The sequence below is a fragment of the Hemicordylus capensis genome, chromosome 1 (assembly GCF_027244095.1).
Source record: "Hemicordylus capensis ecotype Gifberg chromosome 1, rHemCap1.1.pri, whole genome shotgun sequence".
NCBI classification, from domain to species: domain Eukaryota; kingdom Metazoa; phylum Chordata; class Lepidosauria; order Squamata; family Cordylidae; genus Hemicordylus; species Hemicordylus capensis.
In genome coordinates, this window is record NC_069657.1 from 318551771 (window position 1) to 318564953 (window position 13183).

At 47.1% G+C, this 13183-nt stretch overlaps 1 long non-coding RNA gene across 1 annotated transcript in view; it reads right to left on the minus strand.

Moving 5' to 3' along the window:
- Positions 1–1709: 1709 nt before the first annotated feature.
- LOC128348157 (uncharacterized) overlaps positions 1710–13183 on the minus strand; it is a 28045-nt gene continuing 16571 nt past the window's right edge. The window contains exons 2-3 of the long non-coding RNA XR_008317972.1: positions 6818–7061; positions 1710–1776 (exon numbers count right to left, since the gene is read on the minus strand). This is a non-coding gene — a long non-coding RNA (uncharacterized LOC128348157). The remainder of the gene's footprint in view (positions 1777–6817; positions 7062–13183) is intronic.

Here is a 13183-nt window from a genome sequence, read left to right on the forward strand (position 1 = left end):
GGAAAGGGTTTCTTAGGAAGGAAAGAAAATGAAGACAGAATTGGGCCCCTCTCTTCCTACTCTAATGGTATAATGACAGACTGCAAGAGCTTTCGCCACCCTGCCACCGCCTGTGTTCCTGGTGATTTCTGTTCCAGGCTGAGCACAAGGACATTGGTTGCCCATGGTCCCCAGTAACAGGGCATTCTTCCTGTGAGTCTGAAGCAACCCCTTCCATGTCCCCCTCTCTTCTTTCTCATTGCACTCCACAAATCAGCCAACCTCTTCCCCATTCCATGTTGCCCCCCTCCACAATTCCTTGGGGGCAACTCTGCAGAACAATGCCTGCAGAAGAGAAGCAAAGATTTACACCTGGTGCAGAACCCCGTACCCCCCCTTTCCTGTGCACTTGCTGGTTAGTTAAATGCCAAGTCATATTGACATAGGCAGACAACACCCACCCACCCCTGCAAAAAATCAACACTTTATTTTTCTATCCAATCACTGAAGGGTTGCAATGGGAGTGGTCACTCGAGGTGTATCCTGGATTTATCGTTTATGGGACCACAGCTACACCCATGGTAGCATCCAAGCTTCTCTTGATTTAAAAGCAGCATGTTTCTCTTAACACCATGCACCTGCCTTTCTTACTGGCAGTCTGGTGGAAAATGCTCCCATGCATCATCATCATCATCATCATCATCATCATCATCATCAATCTTGCAAAAGCTGCTCTTACTATTTGTTCCTCCATTCTGCTGCTCTGGATCTTCTCTGCCAGAGTGGGGCGGTGAGGGTGGAGGGTGTGCCGCACCCATGTCTTGCCCAGGCATCTACCTGCTCTCATTTGCAGGAGGGGCTGGAAGATCTGGGTGGTCCAACAGCAGGACATCTCCTCTGGACTCGCAGATGTTGTGAAGGATGCAACATGTCACTATCACTGGTGGGACTATATCCTCCTCCACATCTAGTAAGGTATATAGGGCACACCAGCAGGCCTTCAGTCTACCAAAACCATCATTTGCATGCAGCTCTGCCGGAAGTTGAAGTTCTTCTCGAAGGTGTTCTGAGGTGCATGGTAGGGGGTTACTAGCCACTTCTGAAGGTTGAATCCCTGGTCCCCAAATATAACAGGCTTCACAAGGAGGCCACCGACATGTGGTGCAAAACTTTGTTAGAGGAGAGATCCAGAAGATTGCTGTTTTGTGACTTCTCCTGGACACGCCAACATAGACACCCATGAAACACCCAGTAGAGTCTACAACACTTTGCAGTGTCATGGTGTAGTATTGCTTGCAGCTGTAGTACTCATCATGGTGGTGGTGGGTGGGACAACACTAAAATATCCACTTGTGTGCTATCTATACAACCAATGACTGTGGGAAACTCTGCCATGACCTCCTGTGGGTTCCCCATCCAAATCACATGACTGCGGGAAACCCTGCCATGACCTCCTGTGGGTTCTCCATCCAAATCACAAAGAACAGCTCATTCAACACATTACCTCCCAGAAAATTCCACATGCCGTTGGTGCAGCAACTGCTAACTTGCTGAGTGTCAGGTAGTTTGAGTTGGAGGCCAACTTGGACAATGTGATGGCCAAGCACTTACACACTGGCATGGCATGGCACATGAATGTGTCCTGACGGTGGAGGATTAGCTCCATTTCAATGGCAAGGAATTTGAAGGTTTTTCTAAACACTTTGAAGCTGCAATGAACCACTCACCATCCCACTCTTAGACGTCTTCCATGGACTGCCAGGTGCTGTCGTACCTCTTGTTTTTGGGCCAGTCCTCCTGCAGAAGGGGAGCCAAATTGAAGAGTGCCCTGCACAGTCACCACGGCAGCCCTAGAGAGCACCATGAATCCGCTGCCTCTCATTGATACATTGTGGAATCTGGCAGCTTCCTGGTGGGTAGCATCTGCTCCCACACTCCCCAAGCTTCCAAGAGCCCTCAGTAACTCCCTCCTCTGCTGAAATCTATGTCTGGCTTCCTCCTCCATGCTGTGAAGGACCATCTCCATGATGCTGTACACAGCCACACTGGGTGCCTTGCACACTATTGGAAATGTTGTTCAGTGCCAGGAAAGGAGGTAGGATTTGGCTGCACATACTCTGGAGACATTGCAGAGTGCAAGTCCTCTGATGGGCACCTCCCATTTCATGGGAGTGGGAGGGAGTGTGTGCCCTTAAATCTCCTTTTATAATTTAACAATAGGTGGTGTTTCTGCAGAGGAGGGAGCTTTACTGGTGAGTGCCTTTTCCATGGGTGTGGGGTGTAATGTTTTGCCTGCTGCCTTTGTCTTGGCATGCTTCAAGGGAGAATGTGCTGGGGTGTACCTGCCTTCTGGGCACCCCACTTGCCCTACATTGAACACTGAGAGCACCCACCAAAAACAACATGTGCTCTTGGTCTCTCCTTTAGGCCCATCTACTATTGCCCTGGAGTGGCTGGGATTCATTCTGCCAGCAGTTTCTGGAAACAGGGCCACTGAGCTTATTTTTGCTTCAACTGAGAACAGTGATCTCTTTCTTTGGTGTGCAAGAAACTGCTGCCCCCAGGAGGTGGGTGGAGGCACTGATCCTGTTTCTGACTTTTGGATGCACAAGTACAGGCATAGAGCAAGCTCTCAGAACAACATGAGTGTGTGAGCACCCACTGTAAATGCCAGGGAAGCAAGCGCTGTCCTGTTGGACAGTGCAAACATCTCTGTGTGTTGCAGGAAAGCAGGACCCACACTGGGGGGTGAAGTTGATGGGGAGTCATAACCAGCGGCCACTCTAATGTCCATATCCCCTATATATCCCCCCTTTTTTGGACAGTGCATCTTGGGAAATTTTGCTGTGTCCACCATTTGGGTGAAAGCCAACCTAAAGAAGCATCTGCTTCTGTGGATCTTGGCCCCTCAATTTTGTGGGGGAAGTTGAATCCCCAGTCTGATAAATAGGCTGAGAATGGGTATAAAGGCTTTACTCAATAAATGCCGGAGGCATTTAAACATGCTCAAATTGTCTTTACACTTTACAATTAATTGCCTTTACTTTTACAGTTGTTTTTACACTTTAGAACCCTGAACTGGCTTGAATTCGAGCCTAGCCAGGTTCTAGTTCAGGGTGTCAAAACTGAACATGCCAGGTCCAGTTCAGTCTTATTTATCATTCATTCATTCATTCATTCATTCATTCATTCATTCATTCATTCATTATTAAAAAATTTATACTACCCTTCCAAAAGGCTCAGGGCAGTTTACATTAAAACACCATGAGGAACATAGGAACATAGGAAGCTGCCATATACTGAGTCAGACCATTGGTCCATCTAGGCAGTGCCTTCTCCAAGGTTGCAGGCAGGAATCTCTCTCAGCCCTATCTTGGAGATGCCAGGGAGGGAACTTGGAGCCTAGATGCTCTTCTGAGAGCAGCTTCATCCCTGAAGGGGAATATCTTATAGTGCTCAAGTCTCCCATTCATATGCAACCAGGGCAGACCCTGCTTAGCTAAGGGGACAAGTCATGCTTGCTACCACAAGACTAGCTCTCCTCCCATTAAAATCAATTAACAATTAAAACAAAAATTATAAAACTGCATGAAATAATTAACAATTAAAACATCATAACACAGCAATTAAATAGTCAAAACAATTTAAAAACAAGTTTTAAAAAGCTGAGAAAGCTTAGTTGAAGAGATGTGTTTTTAAAAGTTTCTTAAAAATTGCCAGAGATGGGGAGGCTCGTATCTTAGTAGGGAGAGCATTCCACAATCTTGGGGAAGCAGCTGAGAAGGCCCGTCTCCATGTAGCCACCAAACGAGTTGGTGGCAGCTGGAGACGGATCTCCTCAGATGACCTCAATGGGCGGAGGGGCTCATAACGAAGAAGACGCTCTCTTAAATACCCAGGGCCTAAGCTGTTTAGGGCTTTATAAGTTATAACTAGCACTTTGTATTTCACCCAGAAACCTATTGGCAGCCAGTGTAGCTCCATCAACAGAGGAGTAATGTGGTCTCTCCAAGATGATCCAGAGACCAACCTGGCTGCCGCATTCTGAACCAACTGAAGTTTCCGGATTACGTACAAAGTCAGCCCCATGTAGAGTGCATTACAGAAGTCAAGTCTGGAGGTTACCAACAAATGTACCACTGTTTTGAGGTCATTGATCTCAAGAAACGGGTGCAGCTGGCATATCAGCCAAAGCTGATAGAAAGCACCGCTGGCCACCGCCTCAACCTGAGAAACCAGGGAGAGGTGTGAATCCAGAAGTACTCCCAGACTGCGAACCTGTTCCTTTTGGGGAAGTGTGACCCCATCTAGAACAGGCAGATCAAAATCGTCTCTGAGTTCTGACCCCACACAGTAAGTACCTCCGTCTTATCTGTATTCAGCTTCAGTTTATTCTACCTCATCCAGCCCATTACTGCTTCCAGGCAGGCATTTAGGGAGGATATGCCATCACCTGAAGAAGTTGGCATGGAGAAGTAGATCTGGGTGTCATCAGCGTACTAGTAACACCCAGCTCCAAATCCCCTGATGATCTCTCCCAGAAGTTTCATGTAGATGTTAAAAAGCATTGGAGAAAGTATAGAGCCTTGAGGGACACCATACTTAAGCTCAGATTTCAAAGAGCAACAATCTCCAATTGACACCATCTGGAATCTGTCCGAGAGGTAGGAGCGAAACCACTGTAAAATAGTGCCTCCCACCTCCAACACTCTCAGACATTCCAGAAGGATACTATGGTCGATAGTATCGAAAGCCGCCGAGAGATCCAAAAGGACCAACAGAGTCATACTTCCTCTGTCAATTGCCAATTGGAGATCATCCATCAGGCTGACCAAGGCAGTCTCCACCCCATAGCCTGCCCAAAAGCCAGTTTGAAATGGGTCTAGATAATCAGTTTCCTCCAAGACCAACTGGAGCTGAGAAGCCACCACCCTCTCAATTACTTTGCCCAGCCATGGGAGATTGGAGATAGGCCTATAATTGCTCAACTCTGAGGGATCTAATGCAAGCTTCTTTAGAAGAGCTCTAGTAACTGCCTCCTTGAGACAAGGAGGCATCCTGCCCTCCATCAGAGAAGCATTTATGATTTCCACCAGGCCACCTACAACAGCCTCCCTGCTAGATTGAACAAGCTATGTCAAGAGAACAAGTGGTAGGCCTCACCGTCCCAAGCAGCTTGTCCACATCCTCAGGAGTCAAAAACTGAAATTGATCCAGTCGAATCACATAAGAGGGATAGTCGAACACCTCCAGTTCAGACATCAAATTAATTGTGGAGTCTCCATCTAAGTCGGCCCGAATCCAAGATATTTTATCTGTGAAAAATTCTTTAAACACATCACAGCGGGTAACTGATGATTTCAAATTCTGGTTCATGGGAGGGGGGGCAGATACTAGTCCCTCACAAACCTGAACAACTCCACTGGACATGAACTCGCAGAGGCAATATGGGGAGAAAAGAACCGCTTCTTTGCCGCACATATTGCCTGAGCATAGATCTTTAGATGTGCTCCATGTCGTAATCTGTCAGATTCGAGTCGAGTCTTTCTCCACTTGCGCTCCAGTCGCCTACCTTGCTGCTTCAGCTCCCGTAGGTCTTCTGTATACCAAGGGGCCACTTTTGAAGTGGGTTGGAGGGGACGCTTAGGAGCAATCGTGTCTACTGCCCTGGTGAGCAAGTTGTTCGAATTATCAACCAGGGTATCAACAGGATCACCAGCAGAGCCAACTTTGAACTGAACTGAACAGGGCAAAATGGTTCTTGAACTGAACAGGGCAAACTGGTTTTGTTCACTCCCCTACATCATGCTCCCTGCACCACCACAGGCACCTTTGATGGGTGCACAGGGTAGACCTCATCCCTCCATGCCTGGCCACCCTTAATGGGCCCACTGGCAGAACCATCCCAAGCCAGCCCTGTCAGCGCAGCTATCCAGTCACTCATCATGGGTCCACATACGGAGCATCGGCCCAGTGCCACCAACCTTTCCTGGGTGGATAGTTGGGAGAAGGGCCCTCTAAGGCAATTCATGGGCCGCCGCCACCCTTTATGAAGGGTAAAGCTGTTCCAGTCCACACCACCACAAACCTGGAGCCTTGTAGCAAGAGCAGCATGAATGCTGTCACCACCTGTACATCTTCATGGAAAAAGAAAGCGCCAATGAAAGGTCATGACCAGACCATGCAAATGGCCAGGGCACATGCATGGCGGCCTCCAAAATTGCTACTGTGTCCACAGAGAGAGCCAAAATGGCCCAAAGGTGGGCTGGAATGGTCCATAGAAGACCAAGGAGAGACCAGCGGGGGGAGGGGGGACCACTGGAAGACTCTTGCTTGCTGCCGCGGCAACACCCCCTGGAGGCTGTTGAACCCAGTGGTGAGTTTGATTTTTTTTAAAACACAACTTTAGAACCCTGAACTAGCCTTGAGCTGGCCTGGGGGGTTCGGCTCAACTTTGAGCTGAACTGGGCAAGGCTTAAGAGTGAGAACCTGAGCGGGCCTGTTTCAATAGTGAACCAGCTCAACCTCAGGCCAGTTCACACATCCCTAGTATGGTGTCTTGGGACAGTCCCAACAGTGGATACATGAGGGGGGCCTGCGGAGGTTGTGAGGCTGGTGTGGCTTGGGAATGCCCCTATTGAGTTGGCAGGTAGGTGCAAGCACCAACAAATGGAGCTGTTACAGTTGCTGCTGTGGAAAGGATAAGCCAGTGCCTGGTTGGCAATTCTCCAGGAAGGTTATGTAGCACTCAGTTCTCCTTTCTGTCACAGCATCTGAGTGCTGCATGGCACCAACCACTTCCTACACCATGTGCTCTAAGGACATGACCACCTCCTACCTTGCATGCTGGAAGACCCTCCTGTCTTCCTCCCATCTCTGTTCCTTGTTGTGGTCCAGTTCTCAGAGCAAGGAGCAAGTGACCTGGCAGCTCTCTGCATGGTGAGAGGCAAGGTCCTTTCCTTGCAAGCTGCAAGTGGTCCACATTCTCAGTGCAGGTGCAGGCTCCTCTTCTTGTGCTGCCTGGTGAGCGGTGACCTCCTCTGATGGCAGTGGCTCCTCTGGCTGGTTATGAACTGGTGAGCCTGCAGCGGGGAGAACAAGAGAGTATGAGGAACCTGTTGGAGGAAACCACAACCCTAACCCTGACCAGAAAGTGGTTTTCAAGCAGCACAACAAGCGTGCCTTGTAGTTTGCCCCTCTGGGAAGCGGAGTTTAAACAAAGTTTAAAACAATATAAAAAGTCACAGATTAAAATCTACAAAACCCACAGATTAAAATTCACAATAAAAACAATCGCATAAAACAGTTATGAAAACAAATTATTAAAATAAATTCTAATTAAAAGCCTGCAAAAGCACATAATGAAGATCCCCTGTATCACAGTGACATCGCACATCAAGTGCCAGGTGCACATTGGCCGGATACCATATTTGTGAAGTCTAGCAGGCCAGAGTCACATAGCACATTGCAGAAGCACCATGGAAGGTAGGAGGGGCATCATTGTAGGAGGAAGCAGTGGAAAGAAAACCACATTGGAAATCTACACTGGGAAACAACATTGCAGGTGCCCCTGTTCTAAGGATGGGAGGATGGGAGAGTGATAGAGACATGAGTGATGTGGGCAGGGTCATAGGGAGTTTGGCCGCGGTAACAGGACAAAGTCCTCCAGAGGCTCCCCCACCCCCTAGGCTTTACAATCGTGTGTGTAAAGCATGTCCCCCACAAGTCATGCCCCCTGCGTCTGATGTCAGACATAAGGAGGTGGGGCCAATGCCGAGGATGGGGCCCATCAGCCCTGGCAGAGTTTCCCTTCCCCAGTCAGCAGTTGATGGCATTGCTGACTGAGAGCTCCTTTCCCTATCTACTCGATGAGGCAGGGAAAGGAGCTTCTGGTCAGCAATTCCATGAACCACTGGGGAAGAGAAACTCTACTGAGTCTGATGGACCTCATCCTTGGCATTGGCCCCGCCCCCTGGCATCTGACATCAGATGCAGGGGGCAGGGCCAGTCTCCAGGAGAGGGTCCATTTGGACCCATCCCTCCCAGTCAGCATTTCATTGAAACACTGGCTGGCTGGGCTTCCCCTCCCCAGCACAACCAGCATTTCAATGGAAAGACTGGCTGGGGAGGAAAGAGGCATGCCTCTTACACCCAGGGGTGGCTCGTGAACTCTCCTGGGGGTGGTGGCAGGCGGCTTCTTTAACTGTAAATGGAGCCGGTGCTCCGTGCCGCCCAGCAGCCCCCGTGGCGGGGAATTGCCTCCTCCACTCACCTGGCCGCTGGCGGGGGCTCACCTCCGTGGGAGCCAGGTGAATGGCGGAGGCGATTCCCAGCAGCAGAGGCTGCTGGGCAGCACAGAGCACCGGCTCAGTTTACACTTTAAGAAGCCGCCCACCGCCGCCCCGGAGGCGCGTTCACAAGCCGCGCCTGCTGACACCCACATGGTGAGTGCTTCGTTTCCTTGCTGGTGGTGGGAGGGGATGAGGGGCATCCTGGCCAAAGTTGAGGGGGTGCCTTGGCAGGACCCCCAGACCCTGGCAGCTGGGGGACAGTCATCCCCCCTTGCTACATGGTCCTTATGCTGTGGGGTGTGCTTCATGATTTGTACTACAAGGGCCACATGTCTTTTTTCCATGAGTAACCACAGTGTTGGATTGCAGGAGAACACTCCTTATCCCACCGTCTCCATCTAAAATTCTTATCAAATACCAATCTCCTCATCCTTTCTCATGTGCTACGGAAGTTCTGCACTCAAATATCCATTAAAATCTACAAATGGTCTTTTAGATATTTCCTTAAGGTGCAGATTCTTTCTTTTTATGAATACTAAGCATACTACAGGTGAGGAGACCAATATTACATAGGAACATAGGAAGCTGCCACGTACTGAGTCAGACCATTGGTCTATCTAGCTCAGTATTGTCTTCACAGACTGGCCATGGCTTCTCCAAGGTTGCAGGCAGGAATCTCTCTCAGCCCTATCTTGGAGAAGCCAAGGAGGGAACTAGAAACCTTTTGCTCTTCCCAGAGCAGCTCCATCCCCTGAGGGGAATATCTTCCAGTGCTCACACTACTAGTCTCCCATTCAAATGCAACCAGGGTGGACCCTGCTTAGTTAAGGGGACAAGTCATGCTTGCTACCACAAGACCAGCTCTCCTCTCCTCATAGGGTTTTTCTCCACCCCTCCTGGTTTCTTGTAAACATACTCTGTCAGATCATCTATGCATCATTTCCTACTTCACTTTAGAGTACTCAGCACAATGGAGCCCCTTGTGTTCGAGTGGAAGTCTAATGCATTACCTTAATTACTTCAAGCAACTTGGTTTATTGATTAATGTTCAGTAATCATGCTCTCCTTTTCTCTGAGACAGAGGCAGCCCAATTCACAAGAGAAAGAGAAAGTTTTACGGCAATTTAACATCAATGTAACCAACAGCCTGACCCACCACTCTCTTGAAGGAAACTCAGTTAAATCAAATTTAAGTTCATACAGTACCACTGAAGCTATTGGGACCAAAGCTGTAAACTTAAAGGCACACCTGCAGAGAACATTTGTTTGTCTGGATTTGATGTGCAGCATGTTTCATGTGCAACAGGGATGGGAGCAGCAGATCACAGTGCTGCTTCAAGGTGCCATATGGGCAGGATGGGTTGGATTTTCACAAGCAGAAGGACACCTTTGCAGCCAAGATAGAAAGGTGCTCACGATGGTTATGTCATAATACAGCAGTGACTTTCTCCTGCAGATTCACAAAGCCTTGAGTATCATCCAGAGGCATTTTTACCCTTTTAAAAATATGAATGGATGTTTGGTGACTGATAGTTTTGTTCCTGAGCAGGGGATGGTATGTGTTGTTTTTATTTTATTTTATTTAAAAAACCATTAATTGTTTGTGCTGTAGTTTATTTACTATTTTATTTATATTTGAATATCTAGTTGCACACTAGAGGCCTCTTGAGGTGGATATAAAATAATACATGTGAATGAATAAATGAAATAATAGCTAAGGGTGTGTGTGTGGGAAAAATATACTAATATACTTTCTTGGATTGCTAGAAGTCAACATGCATGTAAGAGCTGAAATCAGTTGCCCTGTGTTATGTTCTCAAATTGTCTTTCAAAGAAACATGATTAATATTGATTACAGGTATTGATAGAATGGACATTAAGAAAGAAAGAACCACAGAAGCGAGAAATAGATACATTGCTACAGGTTTAATATTTGAAGGCAGTGTAGTGATGCCTAATTAGCATTCAAAGGGATCCTCAGATAAAGGCAGCTTCTTGGGTGAGGGAGGAAGTAATTATCAAAGGAGGATAAAAGAGTCACACTCATCTAAGAACATTAGCATCGTGTTACCGGTTTGTTCCAGGAGGTGAGGAAAGCACTGTGTGGGAAATGGAATGCCAAAGAAATATTTGAAATGTTGGAGAGACTGTTTGCCAATTCTAAAAAACTTGGAATTTTACACACACACACACACACACACACACACACACACACACACACACACACACACCCCTGAATTTTCCTGGAAAAGGAACAGAGATGAATTAAGCTCCCAAGAAAATGCATCTTCCCAGATGATGTTCACAAGACCTGCTACTTATGGTGCTTTCTAAGCCAACTTGATTATGATAGTAAAGCACAACAGCAAATGCTGGATATATTTTTTTAAAAGGTCAACATACAAATTATCAAAGATAGCAGGAACTAGGAACGTGTCGGGAAACTGACCACAGGAAAGGTTAGAATACTTGATACAATAGTCATAGCATCATCATATGTTCTGATTTTTTTAAAAAAAAGAAATTTAGGGGTATGATTAGTGGGATTCATACAAACCTGAGCCATGAATGAAATATCCCAGATATGTATATCAGGGATTTGGAGCTTGTGACCTCTTGCTTCTGCCCACATTTCTTGTTATGTAGAGAGCAATGGTCTGAATATGTGTTTGGAGATTTGTTACAGAAATTATGTGTTCCATCCGTGAACATTGCACCTGCTAGTTCAAAATCTCAGAATGGTTTGGTGACTCCAACCTTAATGGGCTGGTTTGAACAGCCATTTAACTGGCCGCACCAACTTGCCATGAGGGACATGAGCAAGTGGGTCTTGCCCCCTCCTGGCATTCTGTCCTGCAGCCACATAATTCTGTGTGGGGCAGTTTGTCCAAACCTGTCCACAAATGCAATTTAAATACTACATTAATGAGGTGATTAAATTGATTATTTATTGGTTTTGTATATTTGTATACTGCCCCAAACTCATATATGTTGTAAACCATGAGTGGTTTAAAACAAAAATTAAAACATTAAAACAGTTTAAAACCTCCAAATCTGTTCCACCTGTAATTTCAAACCCATGGAACTGGTTCAGTCTAAATTCCTCCATGACATTTTCCAGGTATCTAGATGTGTTTCAAATATCATCCTATGCCTAGAGGTGGGTTTAACCAAAGTTGAGGCCCAGGGGTGGCTTCACAGATTTGTTTAATAAATAAGTTCAATAACATATTGTTTAATAATTTCTTTGGTGGTGCCATGTCCCAGTGAAAGTAGATATTGTGGTGAGAGGCCATATTTGCCCAATTTATCATAAAGGCTCTTATACCAATTAAATTGGAACTCATCTTTCAGTACCAGGGGGGCAATGCCCCGATGGCAAAAATATAATTTAAGCCAGTAGTTAAATCTGTGAAGCCACCCCTGGGCCTCAACTTTGGTTAAACCCACCTCTAGGCATAGGATGATATTTGAAACACATCTAGATACCTGGAAAATGTCATGGAGGAATTTAGACTGAACCAGTTCCATGGGTTTGAAATTACAGGTGGAACAGATTTGGAGGTTTTAAACTGTTTTAATGTTAATTGCAGATACAGGGATACTACTGATTTAAGCCTGTTACTATCAGTAGTATTCCAGGTAGCTTCTTAAACTACCATCAGAAAGCTGTGTGCCTCAAAAATCTGAGCACTCTAAATCAGAGGAGATCTTTCTCACTGGTGCAGTTTAATGCCCTTCCTTCTGCCATTTTGGATGGCAGATTTAAGAGAATACTGCTCAGAAAACCAGCTATGTCCATGAGGTTCAGGCATTATCGAATCCATCAACTCCAGTTGCAGAAGGGAGAAACTGCAGTGCCAGTGTTTGGACCTAATGCTGGCACTGCAGAACCAGAGGTCCAGGAGGCAAACATTACTACAAGCTGAAGGTACAAAATACAGTTCAGGAAGAGAAACCACGAGTCAGTTTTTTTGAGGAAACTGCTGTTGCCTGCATTCAGACATACAGTTTCTGAAACCAGAGATCCCTTCACCTCTGGTTTCGTGTTACGTGGAAATGCGTCCAATGAAAGTACTGTTATAAATTATGATGCTGTAAGGAGATTTAGTCAAGAAGGGGAGATTGAGATTGAACAAGAATTAAGACAATGTAGTAGAACCAATAAAGGGGTCCCTCCAAGTAGACTGTGTTTGGAAGCTAGGTAGGGAGATTTTAAGGGTGTGCAGAACCGGTTTGAATTGAACACAGTTCTATCTGAATTGGCCTGGTTCAACTGGTTCAAATTCAGACAGGAACAGCCTCCCAAAAGGGGCCAGTCCAAGTTCGAACCAAACTGCGCCCAGTTTGAATCTAACCCGTCCGGCCCAGTTTGACTAGTTCAGCCATGCTTGCGAAGGGGAATCTGGTAAGGATTCCCTTTACAAGCGTAGGAGATTCCATAAGTAAAAAGGAGTTTGAGGGGAGGGCAAGGGGGGGTGGGCAAGAGGAAACCTTACTGATGGTGGTAGTGCAGTAGTGGCGGCAGCAGGAGCTCCATGGCAGCAGCCGCTCTTGGCCCCTCCAGCACTCCCACACACATTGTGGGCTGGCGAGAGGGCTGGTTCACGCTCCACGAATGCACAGAGACCATTTATGTCACCACACAAATTTATGTGGAGACATAAATGGTTCCCATGCACGTGTGGAGGGCATACACAGAGGCTGGAACTCGGCTGCCCGCTGGCCCGAGAGGGACCGCTGCCACTGCAGAGCCACCACTGCAGCCACAGAGCCACCATTGCTGCAGAGCCACAGCTGCCGCACTGCCATTGCTGATAAGGGGCCCTCTTGCCTGGCCACCCACCCAACCCTCAAACCCCTTTTTACTTAGGAAATCTCCCTTTTGCAAGCAAGGCCCTCAAACTGGGTCG